This window comes from Salmo salar, chromosome ssa12 (genome assembly GCF_905237065.1).
Source record: "Salmo salar chromosome ssa12, Ssal_v3.1, whole genome shotgun sequence".
NCBI lineage: Eukaryota > Metazoa > Chordata > Actinopteri > Salmoniformes > Salmonidae > Salmo > Salmo salar.
Genome location: NC_059453.1, coordinates 3,510,858 through 3,537,347, shown reverse-complemented (window position 1 = coordinate 3,537,347; position 26,490 = coordinate 3,510,858).

The window sequence follows — 26,490 nt, the reverse complement described above, 5'->3', positions numbered from 1 at the left end:
AGAACCACAATGGGGTTAATAACCTGTTAATAACTACTTCAGACTGGTGGTTCATCACAGAGAACCACAATGGGGTTAATAACCTGTTATTAACTACTACAGACTGGTGGTTCATCACAGAGAACCACAATGGGGGATAATAACCTGTTATTAACTACTGCAGACTGGTGGTTCATCACAGAGAACCACAATGGGGTAATAACCTGTTATTAACTACTACAGACTGGTGGTTCATCACAGAGAACCACAATGGGGTTAATAACCTGTTATTAACTACTACAGACTGGTGGTTCATCACAGAGAACCACAATGGGGTAATAACCTGTTATTACCTACTACAGACTGGTGGTTCATCACAGAGAACCACAATGGGGTTAATAACCTGTTATTAACTACTACAGACTGGTGGTTCATTACAGAGAACCACAATGGGGTTAATAATGGGGTTAATAACCTGTTATTAACTACTACAGACTGGTGGTTCATCACAGAGAACCACAATGGGGATAATAACCTGTTATTAACTACTACAGACTGGTGGTTCATCACAGAGAACCACAATGGGGTTAATAACCTGTTATTAACTACTACAGACTGGTGGTTCATCACATTGAACCACAATGGGGTTAATAACCTGTTATTAACTACTACAGACTGGTGGTTCATCACAGAGAACCACAATGGGGTTAATAACCTGTTATTAACTACTACAGACTGGTGGTTCATCACATTGAACCACAATGGGGTTAATAACCTGTTATTAACTACTACAGACTGGTGGTTCATCACAGAGAACCACAATGAGGTTAATAACCTGTTAATAACTACTTCAGACTGGTGGTTCATCACAGAGAACCACAATGGGGTTAATAACCTGTTATTAACTACTACAGACTGGTGGTTCATCACAGAGAACCACAATGGGGGATAATAACCTGTTATTAACTACTGCAGACTGGTGGTTCATCACAGAGAACCACAATGGGGTAATAACCTGTTATTAACTACTACAGACTGGTGGTTCATCACAGAGAACCACAATGGGGTTAATAACCTGTTATTAACTACTACAGACTGGTGGTTCATCACAGAGAACCACAATGGGGTAATAACCTGTTATTACCTACTACAGACTGGTGGTTCATCACAGAGAACCACAATGGGGTTAATAACCTGTTATTAACTACTACAGACTGGTGGTTCATTACAGAGAACCACAATGGGGTTAATAATGGGGTTAATAACCTGTTATTAACTACTACAGACTGGTGGTTCATCACAGAGAACCACAATGGGGTTAATAACATGTTATTAACTACTACAGACTGGTGGTTCATCACAGAGAACCACAATGGGGTTAATAACCTGTTATTAACTACTACAGACTGGTGGTTCATCACAGAGAACCACAATGGGGGTTAATAACCTGTTATTAACTACTACAGACTGGTGGTTCATCACAGAGAACCACAATGGGGTTAATAACCTGTTATTAACTACTACAGACTGGTGGTTCATCACAGAGAACCACAATGGGGTTAATAACCTGTTATTAACTACTACAGACTGCTGGTTCATCACAGAGAACCACAATGGGGGTTAATAACCTATTATTAACTACTACAGACTGGGTGTTCATCACAGAGAACCACAATGGGTTAATAACCTTTTATTAACTACTACAGAATGGTGGTTCATCACAGAGAACCACAATGGGGTTAATAACCTGTTATTAACTACTACAGACTGGTGGTTCATCACAGAGAACCACAATGGGGTTAATAACCTGTTACTACCTACTACAGACTGGTGGTTCATCACAGAGAACCACAATGGGGTAATAACCTGTTATTAACTACTACAGACTGGTGGTTCATCACAGAGAACCACAATGGGGTTAATAACCTGTTACTACCTACTACAGACTGGTGGTTCATCACAGAGAACCACAATGGGGTAATAACCTGTTATTAACTACTACAGACTGGTGGTTCATCACAGAGAACCACAATGGGTTAATAACATGTTATTAACTACTACAGACTGGTGGTTCATCACAGAGAAACACAATGGGGGATAATAACCTGTTATTAACTACTACAGACTGGTGGTTCATCACAGAGAACCACAATGGGGGGTAATAACCTGTTATTAATTACTACAGACTGGTGGTTCATCACAGAGAACCACAATGGGGTTAATAACCTGTTATTAACTACTACAGACTGGTGGTTCATCACAGAGAACCACAATGGGGATAATAACCTGTTATTAACTACTACAGACTGGTGGTTCATCACAGAGAACCACAATGGGTTAATAACATGTTATTAACTACTACAGACTGGTGGTTCATCACAGAGAAACACAATGGGGGATAATAACCTGTTATTAACTACTACAGACTGGTGGTTCATCACAGAGAACCACAATGGGGGTAATAACCTGTTATTAATTACTACAGACTGGTGGTTCATCACAGAGAACCACAATGGGGATAATAACCTGTTATTAACTACTACAGACTGGTGGTTCATCACAGAGTACCACAATGGGGTTAATAACCTGTTATTAACTACTACAGACTGGTGGTTCATCACATTGAACCACAATGGGGTTAATAACCTGTTATTAACTACTACAGACTGGTGGTTCATCACAGAGAACCACAATGGGGTTAATAACCTGTTATTAACTACTACAGACTGGTGGTTCATCACATTGAACCACAATGGGGTTAATAACCTGTTATTAACTACTACAGACTGGTGGTTCATCACAGAGAACCACAATGGGGGGTAATAACCTGTTATTAATTACTACAGACTGGTGGTTCATCACAGAGAACCACAATGGGGTTAATAACCTGTTATTAACTACTACAGACTGGTGGTTCATCACAGAGAACCACAATGGGGATAATAACCTGTTATTAACTACTACAGACTGGTGGTTCATCACAGAGAACCACAATGGGTTAATAACATGTTATTAACTACTACAGACTGGTGGTTCATCACAGAGAAACACAATGGGGGATAATAACCTGTTATTAACTACTACAGACTGGTGGTTCATCACAGAGAACCACAATGGGGGGTAATAACCTGTTATTAATTACTACAGACTGGTGGTTCATCACAGAGAACCACAATGGGGTTAATAACCTGTTATTAACTACTACAGACTGGTGGTTCATCACAGAGAACCACAATGGGGATAATAACCTGTTATTAACTACTACAGACTGGTGGTTCATCACAGAGAACCACAATGGGGTTAATAACCTGTTATTAACTACTACAGACTGGTGGTTCATCACATTGAACCACAATGGGGTTAATAACCTGTTATTAACTACTACAGACTGGTGGTTCATCACAGAGAACCACAATGGGGTTAATAACCTGTTATTAACTACTACAGACTGGTGGTTCATCACATTGAACCACAATGGGGTTAATAACCTGTTATTAACTACTACAGACTGGTGGTTCATCACAGAGAACCACAATGGGGTTAATAACCTGTTAATAACTACTTCAGACTGGTGGTTCATCACAGAGAACCACAATGGGGTTAATAACCTGTTATTAACTACTACAGACTGGTGGTTCATCACAGAGAACCACAATGGGGGATAATAACCTGTTATTAACTACTGCAGACTGGTGGTTCATCACAGAGAACCACAATGGGGTAATAACCTGTTATTAACTACTACAGACTGGTGGTTCATCACAGAGAACCACAATGGGGTTAATAACCTGTTATTAACTACTACAGACTGGTGGTTCATCACAGAGAACCACAATGGGGTAATAACCTGTTATTACCTACTACAGACTGGTGGTTCATCACAGAGAACCACAATGGGGTTAATAACCTGTTATTAACTACTACAGACTGGTGGTTCATTACAGAGAACCACAATGGGGTTAATAATGGGGTTAATAACCTGTTATTAACTACTACAGACTGGTGGTTCATCACAGAGAACCACAATGGGGATAATAACCTGTTATTAACTACTACAGACTGGTGGTTCATCACAGAGAACCACAATGGGGTTAATAACCTGTTATTAACTACTACAGACTGGTGGTTCATCACATTGAACCACAATGGGGTTAATAACCTGTTATTAACTACTACAGACTGGTGGTTCATCACAGAGAACCACAATGGGGTTAATAACCTGTTATTAACTACTACAGACTGGTGGTTCATCACATTGAACCACAATGGGGTTAATAACCTGTTATTAACTACTACAGACTGGTGGTTCATCACAGAGAACCACAATGAGGTTAATAACCTGTTAATAACTACTTCAGACTGGTGGTTCATCACAGAGAACCACAATGGGGTTAATAACCTGTTATTAACTACTACAGACTGGTGGTTCATCACAGAGAACCACAATGGGGGATAATAACCTGTTATTAACTACTGCAGACTGGTGGTTCATCACAGAGAACCACAATGGGGTAATAACCTGTTATTAACTACTACAGACTGGTGGTTCATCACAGAGAACCACAATGGGGTTAATAACCTGTTATTAACTACTACAGACTGGTGGTTCATCACAGAGAACCACAATGGGGTAATAACCTGTTATTACCTACTACAGACTGGTGGTTCATCACAGAGAACCACAATGGGGTTAATAACCTGTTATTAACTACTACAGACTGGTGGTTCATTACAGAGAACCACAATGGGGTTAATAATGGGGTTAATAACCTGTTATTAACTACTACAGACTGGTGGTTCATCACAGAGAACCACAATGGGGTTAATAACATGTTATTAACTACTACAGACTGGTGGTTCATCACAGAGAACCACAATGGGGTTAATAACCTGTTATTAACTACTACAGACTGGTGGTTCATCACAGAGAACCACAATGGGGGTTAATAACCTGTTATTAACTACTACAGACTGGTGGTTCATCACAGAGAACCACAATGGGGTTAATAACCTGTTATTAACTACTACAGACTGGTGGTTCATCACAGAGAACCACAATGGGGTTAATAACCTGTTATTAACTACTACAGACTGCTGGTTCATCACAGAGAACCACAATGGGGGTTAATAACCTATTATTAACTACTACAGACTGGGTGTTCATCACAGAGAACCACAATGGGTTAATAACCTTTTATTAACTACTACAGAATGGTGGTTCATCACAGAGAACCACAATGGGGTTAATAACCTGTTATTAACTACTACAGACTGGTGGTTCATCACAGAGAACCACAATGGGGTTAATAACCTGTTACTACCTACTACAGACTGGTGGTTCATCACAGAGAACCACAATGGGGTAATAACCTGTTATTAACTACTACAGACTGGTGGTTCATCACAGAGAACCACAATGGGGTTAATAACCTGTTACTACCTACTACAGACTGGTGGTTTATCACAGAGAACCACAATGGGGTAATAACCTGTTATTAACTACTACAGACTGGTGGTTCATCACAGAGAACCACAATGGGTTAATAACATGTTATTAACTACTACAGACTGGTGGTTCATCACAGAGAAACACAATGGGGGATAATAACCTGTTATTAACTACTACAGACTGGTGGTTCATCACAGAGAACCACAATGGGGGGTAATAACCTGTTATTAATTACTACAGACTGGTGGTTCATCACAGAGAACCACAATGGGGTTAATAACCTGTTATTAACTACTACAGACTGGTGGTTCATCACAGAGAACCACAATGGGGATAATAACCTGTTATTAACTACTACAGACTGGTGGTTCATCACAGAGAACCACAATGGGTTAATAACATGTTATTAACTACTACAGACTGGTGGTTCATCACAGAGAAACACAATGGGGGATAATAACCTGTTATTAACTACTACAGACTGGTGGTTCATCACAGAGAACCACAATGGGGGGTAATAACCTGTTATTAATTACTACAGACTGGTGGTTCATCACAGAGAACCACAATGGGGATAATAACCTGTTATTAACTACTACAGACTGGTGGTTCATCACAGAGTACCACAATGGGGTTAATAACCTGTTATTAACTACTACAGACTGGTGGTTCATCACATTGAACCACAATGGGGTTAATAACCTGTTATTAACTACTACAGACTGGTGGTTCATCACAGAGAACCACAATGGGGTTAATAACCTGTTATTAACTACTACAGACTGGTGGTTCATCACATTGAACCACAATGGGGTTAATAACCTGTTATTAACTACTACAGACTGGTGGTTCATCACAGAGAACCACAATGGGGTTAATAACCTGTTAATAACTACTTCAGACTGGTGGTTCATCACAGAGAACCACAATGGGGTTAATAACCTGTTATTAACTACTACAGACTGGTGGTTCATCACAGAGAACCACAATGGGGGATAATAACCTGTTATTAACTACTACAGACTGGTAGTTCATCACAGAGAACCACAATGGGGGATAATAACCTGTTATTAACTACTACAGACTGGTGGTTCATCACAGAGAACCACAATGGGGTTAATAACCTGTTATTAACTACTACAGACTGGTGGTTCATCACAGAGAACCACAATGGGGGTTAATAACCTGTTATTAACTACTACAGACTGGTGGTTCATCACATTGAACCACAATGGGCTTAATAACATGTTATTAACTACTACAGACTGGTGGTTCATCACAGAGAACCACAATGGGGTTAATAACCTGTTATTAACTACTACAGACTGGTGGTTCATCACAGAGAACCACAATGGGGTAATAACCTGTTATTAACTACTACAGACTGGTGGTTCATCACATTGAACCACAATGGGGTTATAACCTGTTATTAACTACTACAGACTGGTGGTTCATCACAGAGAACCACAATGGGGTAATAACCTGTTATTAACTACTACAGACTGGTGGTTCATCATAGAGAACCACAATGGGGTGATAACCTGTTATTAAATACTACAGACTGGTGGTTCATCACAGAGAACCACAATGGGGGTTAATAACCTGTTATTAACTACTACAGACTGGTGGTTCATCACAGAGAACCACAATGGGGGATAATAACCTGTTATTAACTACTGCAGACTGGTGGTTCATCACAGAGAACCACAATGGCTTAATAACCTGTTATTAACTACTACAGACTGGTGGTTCATCACAGAGAACCACAATGGGGTTAATAACCTGTTATTAACTACTACAGACTGGTGGTTCATCACAGAGAACCACAATGGGGTAATAACCTGTTATTACCTACCACAGACTGGTGGTTCATCACAGAGAACCACAATGGGGTTAATAACCTGTTATTAACTACTACAGACTGGTGGTTCATTACAGAGAACAACAATGGGGTTAATAATGGGGTTAATAACCTGTTATTAACTACTACAGACTGGTGGTTCATCACAGAGAACCACAATGGGGTTATTAACATGTTATTAACTACTACAGACTGGTGGTTCATCACAGAGAACCACAATGGGGTTAATAACCTGTTATTAACTACTACAGACTGGTGGTTCATCACAGAGAACCACAATGGGGGTTAATAACCTGTTATTAACTACTACAGACTGGTGGTTCATCACAGAGAACCACAATGGGGTTAATAACCTGTTATTAACTACTACAGACTGGTGGTTCATCACAGAGAACCACAATGGGGTTAATAACCTGTTATTAACTACTACAGACTGCTGGTTCATCACAGAGTACCACAATGGGGGTTAATAACCTATTATTAACTACTACAGACTGGGTGTTCATCACAGAGAACCACAATGGGTTAATAACCTGTTATTAACTACTACAGAATGGTGGTTCATCACAGAGAACCACAATGGGGTTATAACCTGTTATTAACTACTACAGACTGGTGGTTCATCACAGAGAACCACAATGGGGTTAATAACCTGTTACTACCTACTACAGACTGGTGGTTCATCACAGAGAACCACAATGGGGTAATAACCTGTTATTAACTACTACAGACTGGTGGTTCATCACAGAGAACCACAATGGGGTTAATAACCTGTTACTACCTACTACAGACTGGTGGTTTATCACAGAGAACCACAATGGGGTAATAACCTGTTATTAACTACTACAGACTGGTGGTTCATCACAGAGAACCAGAATGGGGTTAATAACCTGTTATTAACTACTACAGACTGTTGGTTCATCACAGAGAACCACAATGGGGTAATAACCTGTTATTAACTACTACAGACTGGTGGTTCATCACAGAGAACCACAATGGGGTTAATAACCTGTTACTACCTACTACAGACTGGTGGTTCATCACAGAGAACCACAATGGGGTAATAACCTGTTATTAACTACTACAGACTGGTGGTTCATCACAGAGAACCACAATGGGTTAATAACATGTTATTAACTACTACAGACTGGTGGTTCATCACAGAGAAACACAATGGGGGATAATAACCTGTTATTAACTACTACAGACTGGTGGTTCATCACAGAGAACCACAATGGGGGGTAATAACCTGTTATTAATTACTACAGACTGGTGGTTCATCACAGAGAACCACAATGGGGTTAATAACCTGTTATTAACTACTACAGACTGGTGGTTCATCACAGAGAACCACAATGGGGATAATAACCTGTTATTAACTACTACAGACTGGTGGTTCATCACAGAGAACCACAATGGGTTAATAACATGTTATTAACTACTACAGACTGGTGGTTCATCACAGAGAAACACAATGGGGGATAATAACCTGTTATTAACTACTACAGACTGGTGGTTCATCACAGAGAACCACAATGGGGGTAATAACCTGTTATTAATTACTACAGACTGGTGGTTCATCACAGAGAACCACAATGGGGATAATAACCTGTTATTAACTACTACAGACTGGTGGTTCATCACAGAGTACCACAATGGGGTTAATAACCTGTTATTAACTACTACAGACTGGTGGTTCATCACATTGAACCACAATGGGGTTAATAACCTGTTATTAACTACTACAGACTGGTGGTTCATCACAGAGAACCACAATGGGGTTAATAACCTGTTATTAACTACTACAGACTGGTGGTTCATCACATTGAACCACAATGGGGTTAATAACCTGTTATTAACTACTACAGACTGGTGGTTCATCACAGAGAACCACAATGGGGTTAATAACCTGTTAATAACTACTTCAGACTGGTGGTTCATCACAGAGAACCACAATGGGGTTAATAACCTGTTATTAACTACTACAGACTGGTGGTTCATCACAGAGAACCACAATGGGGGATAATAACCTGTTATTAACTACTACAGACTGGTAGTTCATCACAGAGAACCACAATGGGGGATAATAACCTGTTATTAACTACTACAGACTGGTGGTTCATCACAGAGAACCACAATGGGGTTAATAACCTGTTATTAACTACTACAGACTGGTGGTTCATCACAGAGAACCACAATGGGGGTTAATAACCTGTTATTAACTACTACAGACTGGTGGTTCATCACATTGAACCACAATGGGCTTAATAACATGTTATTAACTACTACAGACTGGTGGTTCATCACAGAGAACCACAATGGGGTTAATAACCTGTTATTAACTACTACAGACTGGTGGTTCATCACAGAGAACCACAATGGGGTAATAACCTGTTATTAACTACTACAGACTGGTGGTTCATCACATTGAACCACAATGGGGTTATAACCTGTTATTAACTACTACAGACTGGTGGTTCATCACAGAGAACCACAATGGGGTAATAACCTGTTATTAACTACTACAGACTGGTGGTTCATCATAGAGAACCACAATGGGGTGATAACCTGTTATTAAATACTACAGACTGGTGGTTCATCACAGAGAACCACAATGGGGGTTAATAACCTGTTATTAACTACTACAGACTGGTGGTTCATCACAGAGAACCACAATGGGGGATAATAACCTATTATTAACTACTACAGACTGGTGGTTCATCACAGAGAACCACAATGGGGTAATAACCTGTTATTAACTACTACAGACTGGTGGTTCATCACAGAGAACCACAATGGGGTTAATAACCTGTTATTAACTACTACAGACTGGTGGTTCATCACAGAGAACCACAATGAGGTTAATAATGGGGTTAATAACCTGTTATTAACTACTACAGACTGGTGGTTCATCACAGAGAACCACAATGGGGTTAATAACATGTTATTAACTACTACAGACTGGTGGTTCATCACAGAGAACCACAATGGGGTTAATAAACTGTTATTAACTACTACAGACTGGTGGTTCATCACAGAGAACCACAATGGGGTAATAACCTGTTATTAACTACTACAGACTGGTGGTTCATCACAGAGAACCACAATGGGGTTATAACCTGTTATTAACTACTACAGACTGGTGGTTCATCACAGAGAACCACAATGGGGTAATAACCTGTTATTAACTACTACAGACTGGTGGTTCATCACAGAGAACCACAATGGGGTTAATAACCTGTTATTAACTACTACAGACTGGTGGTTCATCACAGAGAACCACAATGGGGTAATAACCTGTTATTAACTACTACAGACTGGTGGTTCATCACAGAGAACCACAATGGGGGATAATAACCTTTTATTAACTACTACAGACTGGTGGTTCTTCACATTGAAACACAATGGGGTTATAACCTGTTATTAACTACTACAGACTGGTGGTTCATCACAGAGAACCACAATGGGGTAATAACCTGTTATTAACTACTACAGACTGGTGGTTCATCACAGAGAACCACAATGGGGTTAATAACCTGTTATTAACTACTACAGACTGGTGGTTCATCACAGAGAACCACAATGGGGTAATAACCTGTTATTAACTACTACAGACTGGTGGTTCATCACAGAGAACCACAATGGGGGATAATAACCTTTTATTAACTACTACAGACTGGTGGTTCATCACAGAGAACCACAATGTGGGATAATAACCTGTTATTAACTACTACAGACTGGTGGTTCATCACAGAGAACCACAATGTGGGTTTATAAACTATTAGTAACTACTACAGAATGGGTGTTCATCACAGAGAACCACAATGGGTTAATAACCGGTTATTAACTACTACAGACTGGTGGTTCATCACAGAGAACCACAAGGGGGTTATTAACCTGTTATTAACTACTACAGACTGGTGGTTCATAACTAAGAACCACAATGGGGTTAATAACCTGTTATTAACTACTACAGACTGGTGGTTCATCACAGAGAACCACAATGGGGTTAATAACCTGTTATTAACTACTACAGACTGGTGGTTCATCACAGAGAACCACAATGGGGTAATAACCTGTTATTAACTACTACAGACTGGTGGTTCATCACATTGAACCACAATGGGGTTATAACCTGTTATTAACTACTACAGACTGGTGGTTCATCACAGAGAACCACAATGGGGTAATAACCTGTTATTAACTACTACAGACTGGTGGTTCATCACAGAGAACCACAATGGGGTTAATAACCTGTTATTAACTACTACAGACTGGTGGTTCATCACAGAGAACCACAATGGGGTAATAACCTGTTATTAACTACTACAGACTGGTGGTTCATCACAGAGAACCACAATGGGGGATAATAACCTTTTATTAACTACTACAGACTGGTGGTTCTTCACATTGAACCACAATGGGGTTAATAACATGTTATTAACTACTACAGACTGGTGGTTCATCACAGAGAACCACAATGGGGTAATAACCTGTTATTAACTACTACAGACTGGTGGTTCATCACAGAGAACCACAATGGGGTAATAACCTGTTATTAACTACTACAGACTGGTGGTTCATCACAGAGAACCACAATGGGGGATAATAACATTTTATTAACTACTACAGACTGGTGGTTCATCACAGAGAACCACAATGGGGGATCATAACCTTTTATTAACTACTACAGACTGGTGGTTCATCACAGAGAACCACAATGGGGGATAATAACCTGTTATTAACTACTACAGACTGGTGGATCATCACAGAGAACCACAATGGGGGTTAATAAACTATTAGTAACTACTACAGACTGGGTGTTCATCACAGAGAACCACAATGGGTTAATAACCTGTTATTAACTACTACAGACTGGTGGTTCATCACAGAGAACCACAAGGGGGTTAATAACCTGTTATTAACTACTACAGACTGGTGGTTCATCACAGAGAACCACAATGGGGTTAATAACCTGTTATTAACTACTACAGACTGGTGGTTCATCACAGAGAACCACAATGGGGTTAATAATCTGTTATTAACTACTACAGACTGGTGGTTCATCACAGAGAACCACAATGGGGTAATAACCTGTTATTAACTACTACATACTGGTGGTTCATCACATTGAACCACAATGGGGTTATAACCTGTTATTAACTACTACAGACTGGTGGTTCATCACAGAGAACCACAATGGGGTAATAACCTGTTATTAACTACTACAGACTGGTGGTTCATCACAGAGAACCACAATGGGGTTAATAACCTGTTATTAACTACTACAGACTGGTGGTTCATCACAGAGAACCACAATGGGGTAATAACCTGTTATTAACTACTACAGACTGGTGGTTCATCACAGAGAACCACAATGGGGTTAATAACCTGTTATTAACTACTACAGACTGGTGGTTCTTCACATTGAACCACAATGGGGTTATAACCTGTTATTAACTACTACAGACTGGTGGTTCATCACAGAGAACCACAATGGGGTAATAACCTGTTATTAACTACTACAGACTGGTGGTTCATCACAGAGAACCACAATGGGGTTAATAACCTGTTATTAACTACTACAGACTGGTGGTTCATCACAGAGAACCACAATGGGGTAATAACCTGTTATTAACTACTACAGACTGGTTGTTCATCACAGAGAACCACAATGGGGGATAATAACCTTTTATTAACTACTACAGACTGGTGGTTCATCACAGAGAACCACTATGGGGTTAATAACCTGTTATTAACTACTACATACTGGTGGTTCATCACAGAGAACCACAATGGGGGATAATAACCTGTTATTAACTACTACAGACTGGTGGTTCATCACAGAGAACCACAATGGGGTTAATAACCTGTTATTAACTACTACAGACTGGTGGTTCATCACAGAGAACAACAATGGGGGTTAATAACCTGTTATTAACTACTACAGACTGGTGGTTCATCACAGAGAACCACAATGGGGTTATAACCTGTTATTAACTACTACAGACTGGTGGTTCATCACAGAGAACCACAATGGGATAATAACCTGTTATTAACTACTACAGACTGGTGGTTCATCACAGAGAACCACAATGGGGTTAAAAACATGTTATTAACTACTACAGACTGGTGGTTCATCACAGAGAACCACAATGGGGGATAATAACCTTTTATTAACTACTAAAGACTGGTGGTTCATCACAGAGAATCACAATGGGGGATAATAACCTGTTATTAACTACTACAGACTGGTGGTTCATCACAGAGAACCACAATGGGGGATAATAACCTGTTATTAACTACTACAGACTGGTGGTTCATCACAGAGAACCACAATGGGGGATAATAACCTGTTATTAACTACTACAGACTGGTGGTTCATCACAGAGAACCACAATGGTGGTTAATAACCTGTTATTAACTACTACAGACTGGTGGTTCATCACAGAGAACCACAATGGGGTAATAACCTGTTATTAACTACTACAGACTGGGTGTTCATCACAGAGAACCACAATGGGTTAATAACCTGTTATTAACTACTACAGACTGGTGGTTCATCACAGAGAACCACAATGGGGTTAATAACCTGTTATTAACTACTACAGACTGGTGGTTCATCACAGAGAACCACAATGGGGTTAATAACCTGTTATTAACTACTACAGACTGGTGGTTCATCACAGAGAACCACAATGGGGTAATAACCTGTTATTAACTACTACAGACTGGTGGTTCATCACAGAGAACCACAATGGGGTTAATAACCTGTTATTAACTACTACAGACTGGTGGTTCATCACAGAGAACCACAATGGGGTAATAACCTGTTATTAACTACTACAGACTGGTGGTTAATCACAGAGAACCACAATGGGTTAATAACCTGTTATTAACTACTACAGACTGGTGGTTCATCACAGAGAACCACAATGGGGTTATAACCTGTTATTAACTACTACAGACTGGTGGTTCATCACAGAGAACCACAATGGGGGATAATAACATTTTATTAACTACTACAGACTGGTGGTTCATCACAGAGAACCACAATGGGGGATAATAACCTTTTATTAACTACTACAGACTGGTGGTTCATCACAGAGAACCACAATGGGGGATAATAACCTGTTATTAACTACTACAGACTGGTGGTTCATCACAGAGAACCACAATGGGGGTTAATAAACTATTAGTAACTACTACAGACTGGGTGTTCATCACAGAGAACCACAATGGGTTAATAACCTGTTATTAACTACTACAGACTGGTGGTTCATCACAGAGATCCACAAGGGGGTTAATAACCTGTTATTAACTACTACAGACTGGTGGTTCATCACAGATAACCACAATGGGGTTAATAACCTGTTATTAACTACTACAGACTGGTGGTTCATCACAGAGAACCACAATGGGGTTAATAACCTGTTATTAACTACTACAGACTGGTGGTTCATCACAGAGAACCACAATGGGGTAATAACCTGTTATTAACTACTACAGACTGGTGGTTCATCACATTGAACCACAATGGGGTTATAACCTGTTATTAACTACTACAGACTGGTGGTTCATCACAGAGAACCACAATGGGGTAATAACCTGTTATTAACTACTACAGACTGGTGGTTCATCACAGAGAACCACAATGGGGTTAATAACCTGTTATTAACTACTACAGACTGGTGGTTCATCACAGAGAACCACAATGGGGTAATAACCTGTTATTAACTACTACAGACTGGTGGTTAATCACAGAGAACCACAATGGGTTAATAACCTGTTATTAACTACTACAGACTGGTGGTTCATCACAGAGAACCACAATGGGTTAATAACCTGTTATTAACTACTACAGACTGGTGGTTCATCACAGAGAACCACAATGGGGTTATAACCTGTTATTAACTACTACAGACTGGTGGTTCATCACAGAGAACCACAATGGGGGATAATAACATTTTATTAACTACTACAGACTGGTGGTTCATCACAGAGAACCACAATGGGGGATAATAACCTTTTATTAACTACTACAGACTGGTGGTTCATCACAGAGAACCACAATGGGGGATAATAACCTGTTATTAACTACTACAGACTGGTGGTTCATCACAGAGAACCACAATGGGGGTTAATAAACTATTAGTAACTACTACAGACTGGGTGTTCATCACAGAGAACCACAATGGGTTAATAACCTGTTATTAACTACTACAGACTGGTGGTTCATCACAGAGAACCACAAGGGGGTTAATAACCTGTTATTAACTACTACAGACTGGTGGTTCATCACAGATAACCACAATGGGGTTAATAACCTGTTATTAACTACTACAGACTGGTGGTTCATCACAGAGAACCACAATGGGGTTAATAACCTGTTATTAACTACTACAGACTGGTGGTTCATCACAGAGAACCACAATGGGGTAATAACCTGTTATTAACTACTACAGACTGGTGGTTCATCACAGAGAACCACAATGGGGTTAATAACCTGTTATTAACTACTACAGACTGGTGGTTCATCACAGAGAACCACAATGGGGTAATAACCTGTTATTAACTACTACAGACTGGTGGTTAATCACAGAGAACCACAATGGGTTAATAACCTGTTATTAACTACTACAGACTGGTGGTTCATCACAGAGAACCACAATGGGTTAATAACCTGTTATTAACTACTACAGACTGGTGGTTCATCACAGAGAACCACAATGGGGTTATAACCTGTTATTAACTACTACAGACTGGTGGTTCATCACAGAGAACCACAATGGGGGATAATAACATTTTATTAACTACTACAGACTGGTGGTTCATCACAGAGAACCACAATGGGGGATAATAACCTTTTATTAACTACTACAGACTGGTGGTTCATCACAGAGAACCACAATGGGGGATAATAACCTGTTATTAACTACTACAGACTGGTGGTTCATCACAGAGAACCACAATGGGGGTTAATAAACTGTTATTAACTACTACAGACTGGGTGTTCATCACAGAGAACCACAATGGGTTAATAACCTGTTATTAACTACTACAGACTGGTGGTTCATCACAGAGAACCACAAGGGGGTTAATAACCTGTTATTAACTACTACAGACTGGTGGTTCATCACAGATAACCACAATGGGGTTAATAACCTGTTATTAACTACTACAGACTGGTGGTTCATCACAGAGAACCACAATGGGGTTAATAACCTGTTATTAACTACTACAGACTGGTGGTTCATCACAGAGAACCACAATGGGGTAATAACCTGTTATTAACTACTACAGACTGGTGGTTCATCACATTGAACCACAATGGGGTTATAACCTGTTATTAACTACTACAGACTGGTGGTTCATCACAGAGAACCACAATGGGGTAATAACCTGTTATTAACTACTACAGACTGGTGGTTCATCACAGAGAACCACAATGGGGTTAATAACCTGTTATTAACTACTACAGACTGGTGGTTCATCACAGAGAACCACAATGGGGTAATAACCTGTTATTAACTACTACAGACTGGTGGTTCATCACAGAGAACCACAATGGGGGATAATAACCTTTTATTAACTACTACAGACTGTTGGTTCTACACATTGAACCACAATTGGGTTATAACCTGTTATTAACTACTACAGACTGGTGGTTCATCACAGAGAACCACCATGGGGGTTAATAACCTATTATTAACTACTACAGACTGGGTGTTAATCACAGAGAACCACAATGGGTTAATAACCTTTTATTATCTACTACAGACTGGTGGTTCATCACAGAGAACCACGATGGGGTTAATAACCTGTTATTAACTACTACAGACTGGCAGTTCATCACAGAGAACCACAATGGAGTTAATAACCTGTTATTAACTACTACAGACTGGTGGTTCATCACAGAGAACCACAATGGGGGATAATAACCTGTTATTAACTACTACAGACTGGTGGTTCATCACAGAGAACCACAATGGGGTTATAACCTGTTATTAACTACTACAGACTGGTGGTTCATCACAGAGAACCACAATGGGGGATAATAACATTTTATTAACTACTACAGACTGGTGGTTCATCACAGAGAACCACAATGGGGGATAATAACCTTTTATTAACTACTACAGACTGGTGGTTCATCACAGAGAACCACAATGGGGGATAATAACCTGTTATTAACTACTACAGACTGGTGGTTCATCACAGAGAACCACAATGGGGGGTTAATAAACTATTAGTAACTACTACAGACTGGGTGTTCATCACAGAGAACCACAATGGGTTAATAACCTGTTATTAACTACTACAGACTGGTGGTTCATCACAGAGAACCACAAGGGGGTTAATAACCTGTTATTAACTACTACAGACTGGTGGTTCATCACAGATAACCACAATGGGGTTAATAACCTGTTATTAACTACTACAGACTGGTGGTTCATCACAGAGAACCACAATGGGGTTAATAACCTGTTATTAACTACTACAGACTGGTGGTTCATCACAGAGAACCACAATGGGGTAATAACCTGTTATTAACTACTACAGACTGGTGCTTCATCACATTGAACCACAATGGGGTTATAACCTGTTATTAACTACTACAGACTGGTGGTTCATCACAGAGAACCACAATGGGGTAATAACCTGTTATTAACTACTACAGACTGGTGGTTCATCACAGAGAACCACAATGGGGTTAATAACCTGTTATTAACTACTACAGACTGGTGGTTCATCACAGAGAACCACAATGGGGTAATAACCTGTTATTAACTACTACAGACTGGTGGTTCATCACAGAGAACCACAATGGGGGATAATAACCTTTTATTAACTACTACAGACTGTTGGTTCTACACATTGAACCACAATTGGGTTATAACCTGTTATTAACTACTACAGACTGGTGGTTCATCACAGAGAACCACCATGGGGGTTAATAACCTATTATTAACTACTACAGACTGGGTGTTCATCACAGAGAACCACAATGGGTTAATAACCTTTTATTATCTACTACAGACTGGTGGTTCATCACAGAGAACCACAATGGGGTTAATAACCTGTTATTAACTACTACAGACTGGCAGTTCATCACAGAGAACCACAATGGAGTTAATAACCTGTTATTAACTACTACAGACTGGTGGTTCATCACAGAGAACCACAATGGGGGATAATAACCTGTTATTAACTACTACAGACTGGTGGTTCATCACAGAGAACCACAATGGGGGATAATAACCTGTTATTAACTACTACAGACTGGTGGTTCATCACAGAGAACCACAATGGGGTTAATAACCTGTTATTAACTACTACAGACTGGTGGGTCATCACATTGAACCACAATGGGGTTAATAACATGTTATTAACTACTACAGACTGGTGGTTCATCACAGAGAACCACAATGGGGTAATAACCTGTTATTAACTACTACAGACTGGTGGTTCATCACAGAGAACCGCAATGGGGTAATAACCTGTTATTAACTACTACAGACTGGTGGTTCATCACAGAGAACCACAATGGGGTTATAACCTGTTATTAACTACTACAGACTGGTGGTTCATCACAGAGAACCACAATGGGGTTAATAACCTGTTATTAACTACTACAGACTGGTGGTTCATCACAGAGAACCACAATGGGTTAATAACCTGTTATTAACTACTACAGACTGGTGGTTCATCACAGAGAACCACAATGGGTTAATAACCTGTTATTAACTACTACAGACTGGTGGTTCATCACAGAGAACCACAATGGGGTTAATAACCTGTTATTAACTACTACAGACTGGTGGTTCATCACAGAGAACCACAATGGGGTTAATAACCTGTTATTAACTACTACAGACTGGTGGTTCATCACAGAGAACCACAATGGGGTAATAACCTGTTATTAACTACTACAGACTGGTGGTTCATCACAGAGAACCACAATTGGGTAATAACCTGTTATTAACTACTACAGACTGGTGGTTCATCACAGAGAACCACAATGGGTTTAATAACCTGTTATTAACTACTACAGACTGGTGGTTCATCACAGAGAACCACAATGGGGTAATAACCTGTTATTAACTACTACAGACTGGTGGTTAATCACAGAGAACCACAATGGGTTAATAACCTGTTATTAACTACTACAGACTGGTGGTTCATCACAGAGAACCACAATGTGTTAATAACCTGTTATTAACTACTACAGACGGGTGGTTCATCACAGAGAACCACAATGGGGTTATAACCTGTTATTAACTACTACAGACTGGTGGTTCATCACAGAGAACCACAATGGGGTAATAAGCTGTTATTAACTACTACAGACTGGTGGTTCATCACAGAGAACCACAATGGGGGTTAATAACCTGTTATTAACTACTACAGACTGGTGGTTCATCACAGAGAACCACAATGGGGTAATAACCTGTTATTAACTACTACAGACTGGGTGTTCATCACAGAGAACCACAATGGGTTAATAACCTGTTATTAACTACTACAGACTGGTGGTTCATCACAGAGAACCACAATGGGGTTAATAACCTGTTATTAACTACTACAGACTGGTGGTTCATCACAGAGAACCACAATGGGGTTAATAACCTGTTATTAACTACTACAGACTGGTGGTTCATCACAGAGAACCACAATGGGGTAATAACCTGTTATTAACTACTACAGACTGGTGGTTCATCACAGAGAACCACAATGGGGTTAATAACCTGTTATTAACTACTACAGACTGGTGGTTCATCACAGAGAACCACAATGTGGTAATAACCTGTTATTAACTACTACAGACTGGTGGTTAATCACAGAGAACCACAATGGGTTAATAACCTGTTATTAACTACTACAGACTGGTGGTTGATCACAGAGAACCACAATGGGTTAATAACCTGTTATTAACTACTACAGACTGGTGGTTCATCACAGAGAACCACAATGGGGTTATAACCTGTTATTAACTACTACAGACTGGTGGTTCATCACAGAGAACCACAATGGGGGATAATAACATTTTATTAACTACTACAGACTGGTGGTTCATCACAGAGAACCACAATGGGGGATAATAACCTGTTATTAACTACTACAGACTGGTGGTTCATCACAGAGAACCACAATGGGGGATAATAACCTGTTATTAACTACTACAGACTGGTGGTTCATCACAGAGAACCACAATGGGGGTTAATAAACTATTAGTAACTACTACAGACTGGGTGTTCATCACAGAGAACCACAATGGGTTAATAACCTGTTATTAACTACTACAGACTGGTGGTTCATCACAGAGAACCACAAGGGGTTAATAACCTGTTATTAACTACTACAGACTGGTGGTTCATCACAGATAACCACAATGGGGTTAATAACCTGTTATTAACTACTACAGACTGGTGGTTCATCACAGAGAACCACAATGGGGTTAATAACCTGTTATTAACTACTACAGACTGGTGGTTCATCACAGAGAACCACAATGGGGTAATAACCTGTTATTAACTACTACAGACTGGTGGTTCATCACATTGAACCACAATGGGGTTATAACCTGTTATTAACTACTACAGACTGGTGGTTCATCACAGAGAACCACAATGGGGTAATAACCTGTTATTAACTACTACAGACTGGTGGTTCATCACAGAGAACCACAATGGGGTTAATAACCTGTTATTAACTACTACAGACTGGTGGTTCATCACAGAGAACCACAATGGGGTAATAACCTGTTATTAACTACTACAGACTGGTGGTTAATCACAGAGAACCACAATGGGTTAATAACCTGTTATTAACTACTACAGACTGGTGGTTCATCACAGAGAACCACAATGGGTTAATAACCTGTTATTAACTACTACAGACTGGTGGTTCATCACAGAGAACCACAATGGGGTTATAACCTGTTATTAACTACTACAGACTGGTGGTTCATCACAGAGAACCACAATGGGGGATAATAACATTTTATTAACTACTACAGACTGGTGGTTCATCACAGAGAACCACAATGGGGGATAATAACCTTTTATTAACTACTACAGACTGGTGGTTCATCACAGAGAACCACAATGGGGGATAATAACCTGTTATTAACTACTACAGACTGGTGGTTCATCACAGAGAACCACAACGGGGGTTAATAAACTATTAGTAACTACTACAGACTGGGTGTTCATCACAGAGAACCACAATGGGTTAATAACCTGTTATTAACTACTACAGACTGGTGGTTCATCACAGAGAACCACAAGGGGGTTAATAACCTGTTATTAACTACTACACACTGGTGGTTCATCACAGATAACCACAATGGGGTTAATAACCTGTTATTAACTACTACAGACTGGTGGTTCATCACAGAGAACCACAATGGGGTTAATAACCTGTTATTAACTACTACAGACTGGTGGTTCATCACAGAGAACCACAATGGGGTTATAACCTGTTATTAACTACTACAGACTGGTGGTTCATCACAGAGAACCACAATGGGTTAATAACCTGTTATTAACTACTACAGACTGGTGGTTCATCACAGAGAACCACAATGGGTTAATAACCTGTTATTAACTACTACAGACTGGTGGTTCATCACAGAGAACCACAATGGGGTTAATAACCTGTTATTAACTACTACAGACTGGTGGTTCATCACAGAGAACCACAATGGGGTTAATAACCTGTTATTAACTACTACAGACTGGTGGTTCATCACAGAGAACCACAATGTGGTAATAACCTGTTATTAACTACTACAGACTGGTGGTTCATCACAGAGAACCACAATTGGGTAATAACCTGTTATTAACTACTACAGACTGGTGGTTCATCACAGAGAACCACAATGGATTTAATAACCTGTTATTAACTACTACAGACTGGTGGTTCATCACAGAGAACCACAATGGGGTAATAACCTGTTATTAACTACTACAGACTGGTGGTTAATCACAGAGAACCACAATGGGTTAATAACCTGTTATTAACTACTACAGACTGGTGGTTCATCACAGAGAACCACAATGTGTTAATAACCTGTTATTAACTACTACAGACTGGTGGTTCATCACAGAGAACCACAATGGGGTTATAACCTGTTATTAACTACTACAGACTGGTGGTTCATCACAGAGAACCACAATGGGGTAATAAGCTGTTATTAACTACTACAGACTGGTGGTTCATCACAGAGAACCACAATGGGGTTAATAACCTGTTATTAACTACTACAGACTGGTGGTTCATCACAGATAACCACAATGGGGTTAATAACCTGTTATTAACTACTACAGACTGGTGGTTCATCACAGAGAACCACAATGGGGTTAATAACCTGTTATTAACTACTACAGACTGGTGGTTCATCACAGAGAACCACAATGGGGTTATAACCTGTTATTAACTACTACAGACTGGTGGTTCATCACAGAGAACCACAATGGGTTAATAACCTGTTATTAACTACTACAGACTGGTGGTTCATCACAGAGAACCACAATGGGTTAATAACCTGTTATTAACTACTACAGACTGGTGGTTCATCACAGAGAACCACAATGGGGTTAATAACCTGTTATTAACTACTACAGACTGGTGGTTCATCACAGAGAACCACAATGGGGTTAATAACCTGTTATTAACTACTACAGACTGGTGGTTCATCACAGAGAACCACAATGTGGTAATAACCTGTTATTAACTACTACAGACTGGTGGTTCATCACAGAGAACCACAATTGGGTAATAACCTGTTATTAACTACTACAGACTGGTGGTTCATCACAGAGAACCACAATGGGGTTTAATAACCTGTTATTAACTACTACAGACTGGTGGTTCATCACAGAGAACCACAATGGGGTAATAACCTGTTATTAACTACTACAGACTGGTGGTTAATCACAGAGAACCACAATGGGTTAATAACCTGTTATTAACTACTACAGACTGGTGGTTCATCACAGAGAACCACAATGTGTTAATAACCTGTTATTAACTACTACAGACTGGTGGTTCATCACAGAGAACCACAATGGGGTTATAACCTGTTATTAACTACTACAGACTGGTGGTTCATCACAGAGAACCACAATGGGGTAATAAGCTGTTATTAACTACTACAGACTGGTGGTTCATCACAGAGAACCACAATGGGGTTAATAACCTGTTATTAACTACTACAGACTGGTGGTTCATCACAGAGAACCACAATGGGGTAATAACCTGTTATTAACTACTACAGACTGGTGGTTCATCACAGAGAACCACAATGGGGGATAATAACCTTTTATTAACTACTACAGACTGTTGGTTCTACACATTGAACCACAATTGGGGTTATAACCTGTTATTAACTACTACAGACTGGTGGTTCATCACAGAGAACCACCATGGGGGTTAATAACCTATTATTAACTACTACAGACTGGGTGTTCATCACAGAGAACCACAATGGGTTAATAACCTTTTATTATCTACTACAGACTGGTGGTTCATCACAGAGAACCACAATGGGGTTAATAACCTGTTATTAACTACTACAGACTGGCAGTTCATCACAGAGAACCACAATGGAGTTAATAACCTGTTATTAACTACTACAGACTGGTGGTTCATCACAGAGAACCACAATGGGGGATAATAACCTGTTATTAACTACTACAGACTGGTGGTTCATCACAGAGAACCACAATGGGGGATAATAACCTGTTATTAACTACTACAGACTGGTGGTTCATCACAGAGAACCACAATGGGGTTAATAACCTGTTATTAACTACTACAGACTGGTGGGTCATCACATTGAACCACAATGGGGTTAATAACATGTTATTAACTACTACAGACTGGTGGTTCATCACAGAGAACCACAATGGGGTAATAACCTGTTATTAACTACTACAGACTGTTGGTTCATCACAGAGAACCGCAATGGGGTAATAACCTGTTATTAACTACTACAGACTGGTGGTTCATCACAGAGAACCACAATGGGGTTATAACCTGTTATTAACTACTACAGACTGGTGGTTCATCACAGAGAACCACAATGGGGTTAATAACCTGTTATTAACTACTACAGACTGGTGGTTCATCACAGAGAACCACAATGGGTTAATAACCTGTTATTAACTACTACAGACTGGTGGTTCATCACAGAGAACCACAATGGGTTAATAACCTGTTATTAACTACTACAGACTGGTGGTTCATCACAGAGAACCACAATGGGGTTAATAACCTGTTATTAACTACTACAGACTGGTGGTTCATCACAGAGAACCACAATGGGGTTAATAACCTGTTATTAACTACTACAGACTGGTGGTTCATCACAGAGAACCACAATGGGGTAATAACCTGTTATTAACTACTACAGACTGGTGGTTCATCACAGAGAACCACAATTGGGTAATAACCTGTTATTAACTACTACAGACTGGTGGTTCATCACAGAGAACCACAATGGGTTTAATAACCTGTTATTAACTACTACAGACTGGTGGTTCATCACAGAGAACCACAATGGGGTAATAACCTGTTATTAACTACTACAGACTGGTGGTTAATCACAGAGAACCACAATGGGTTAATAACCTGTTATTAACTACTACAGACTGGTGGTTCATCACAGAGAACCACAATGTGTTAATAACCTGTTATTAACTACTACAGACTGGTGGTTCATCACAGAGAACCACAATGGGGTTATAACCTGTTATTAACTACTACAGACTGGTGGTTCATCACAGAGAACCACAATGGGGTAATAAGCTGTTATTAACTACTACAGACTGGTGGTTCATCACAGAGAACCACAATGGGGGTTAATAACCTGTTATTAACTACTACAGACTGGTGGTTCATCACAGAGAACCACAATGGGGTAATAACCTGTTATTAACTACTACAGACTGGGTGTTCATCACAGAGAACCACAATGGGTTAATAACCTGTTATTAACTACTACAGACTGGTGGTTCATCACAGAGAACCACAATGGGGTTAATAACCTGTTATTAACTACTACAGACTGGTGGTTCATCACAGAGAACCACAATGGGGTTAATAACCTGTTATTAACTACTACAGACTGGTGGTTCATCACAGAGAACCACAATGGGGTAATAACCTGTTATTAACTACTACAGACTGGTGGTTCATCACAGAGAACCACAATGGGGTTAATAACCTGTTATTAACTACTACAGACTGGTGGTTCATCACAGAGAACCACAATGGGGTTAATAACCTGTTATTAACTACTACAGACTGGTGGTTCATCACAGAGAACCACAATGGGGTTAATAACCTGTTATTAACTACTACAGACTGGTGGTTCATCACAGAGAACCACAATGGGGTTATAACCTGTTATTAACTACTACAGACTGGTGGTTCATCACAGAGAACCACAATGGGTTAATAACCTGTTATTAACTACTACAGACTGGTGGTTCATCACAGAGAACCACAATGGGTTAATAACCTGTTATTAACTACTACAGACTGGTGGTTCATCACAGAGAACCACAATGGGGGGTAATAACCTGTTATTAACTACTACAGACTGGTGGTTCATCACAGAGAACCACAATGGGGTTAATAACCTGTTATTAACTACTACAGACTGGTGGTTCATCACAGAGAACCACAATGGGGTAATAACCTGTTATTAACTACTACAGACTGGTGGTTCATCACAGAGAACCACAATTGGGTAATAACCTGTTATTAACTACTACAGACTGGTGGTTCATCACAGAGAACCACAATGGGTTTAATAACCTGTTATTAACTACTACAGACTGGTGGTTCATCACAGAGAACCACAATGGGGTAATAACCTGTTATTAACTACTACAGACTGGTGGTTAATCACAGAGAACCACAATGGGTTAATAACCTGTTATTAACTACTACAGACTGGTGGTTCATCACAGAGAACCACAATGTGTTAATAACCTGTTATTAACTACTACAGACTGGTGGTTCATCACAGAGAACCACAATGGGGTTATAACCTGTTATTAACTACTACAGACTGGTGGTTCATCACAGAGAACCACAATGGGGTAATAAGCTGTTATTAACTACTACAGACTGGTGGTTCATCACAGAGAACCACAATGGGGTTAATAACCTGTTATTAACTACTACA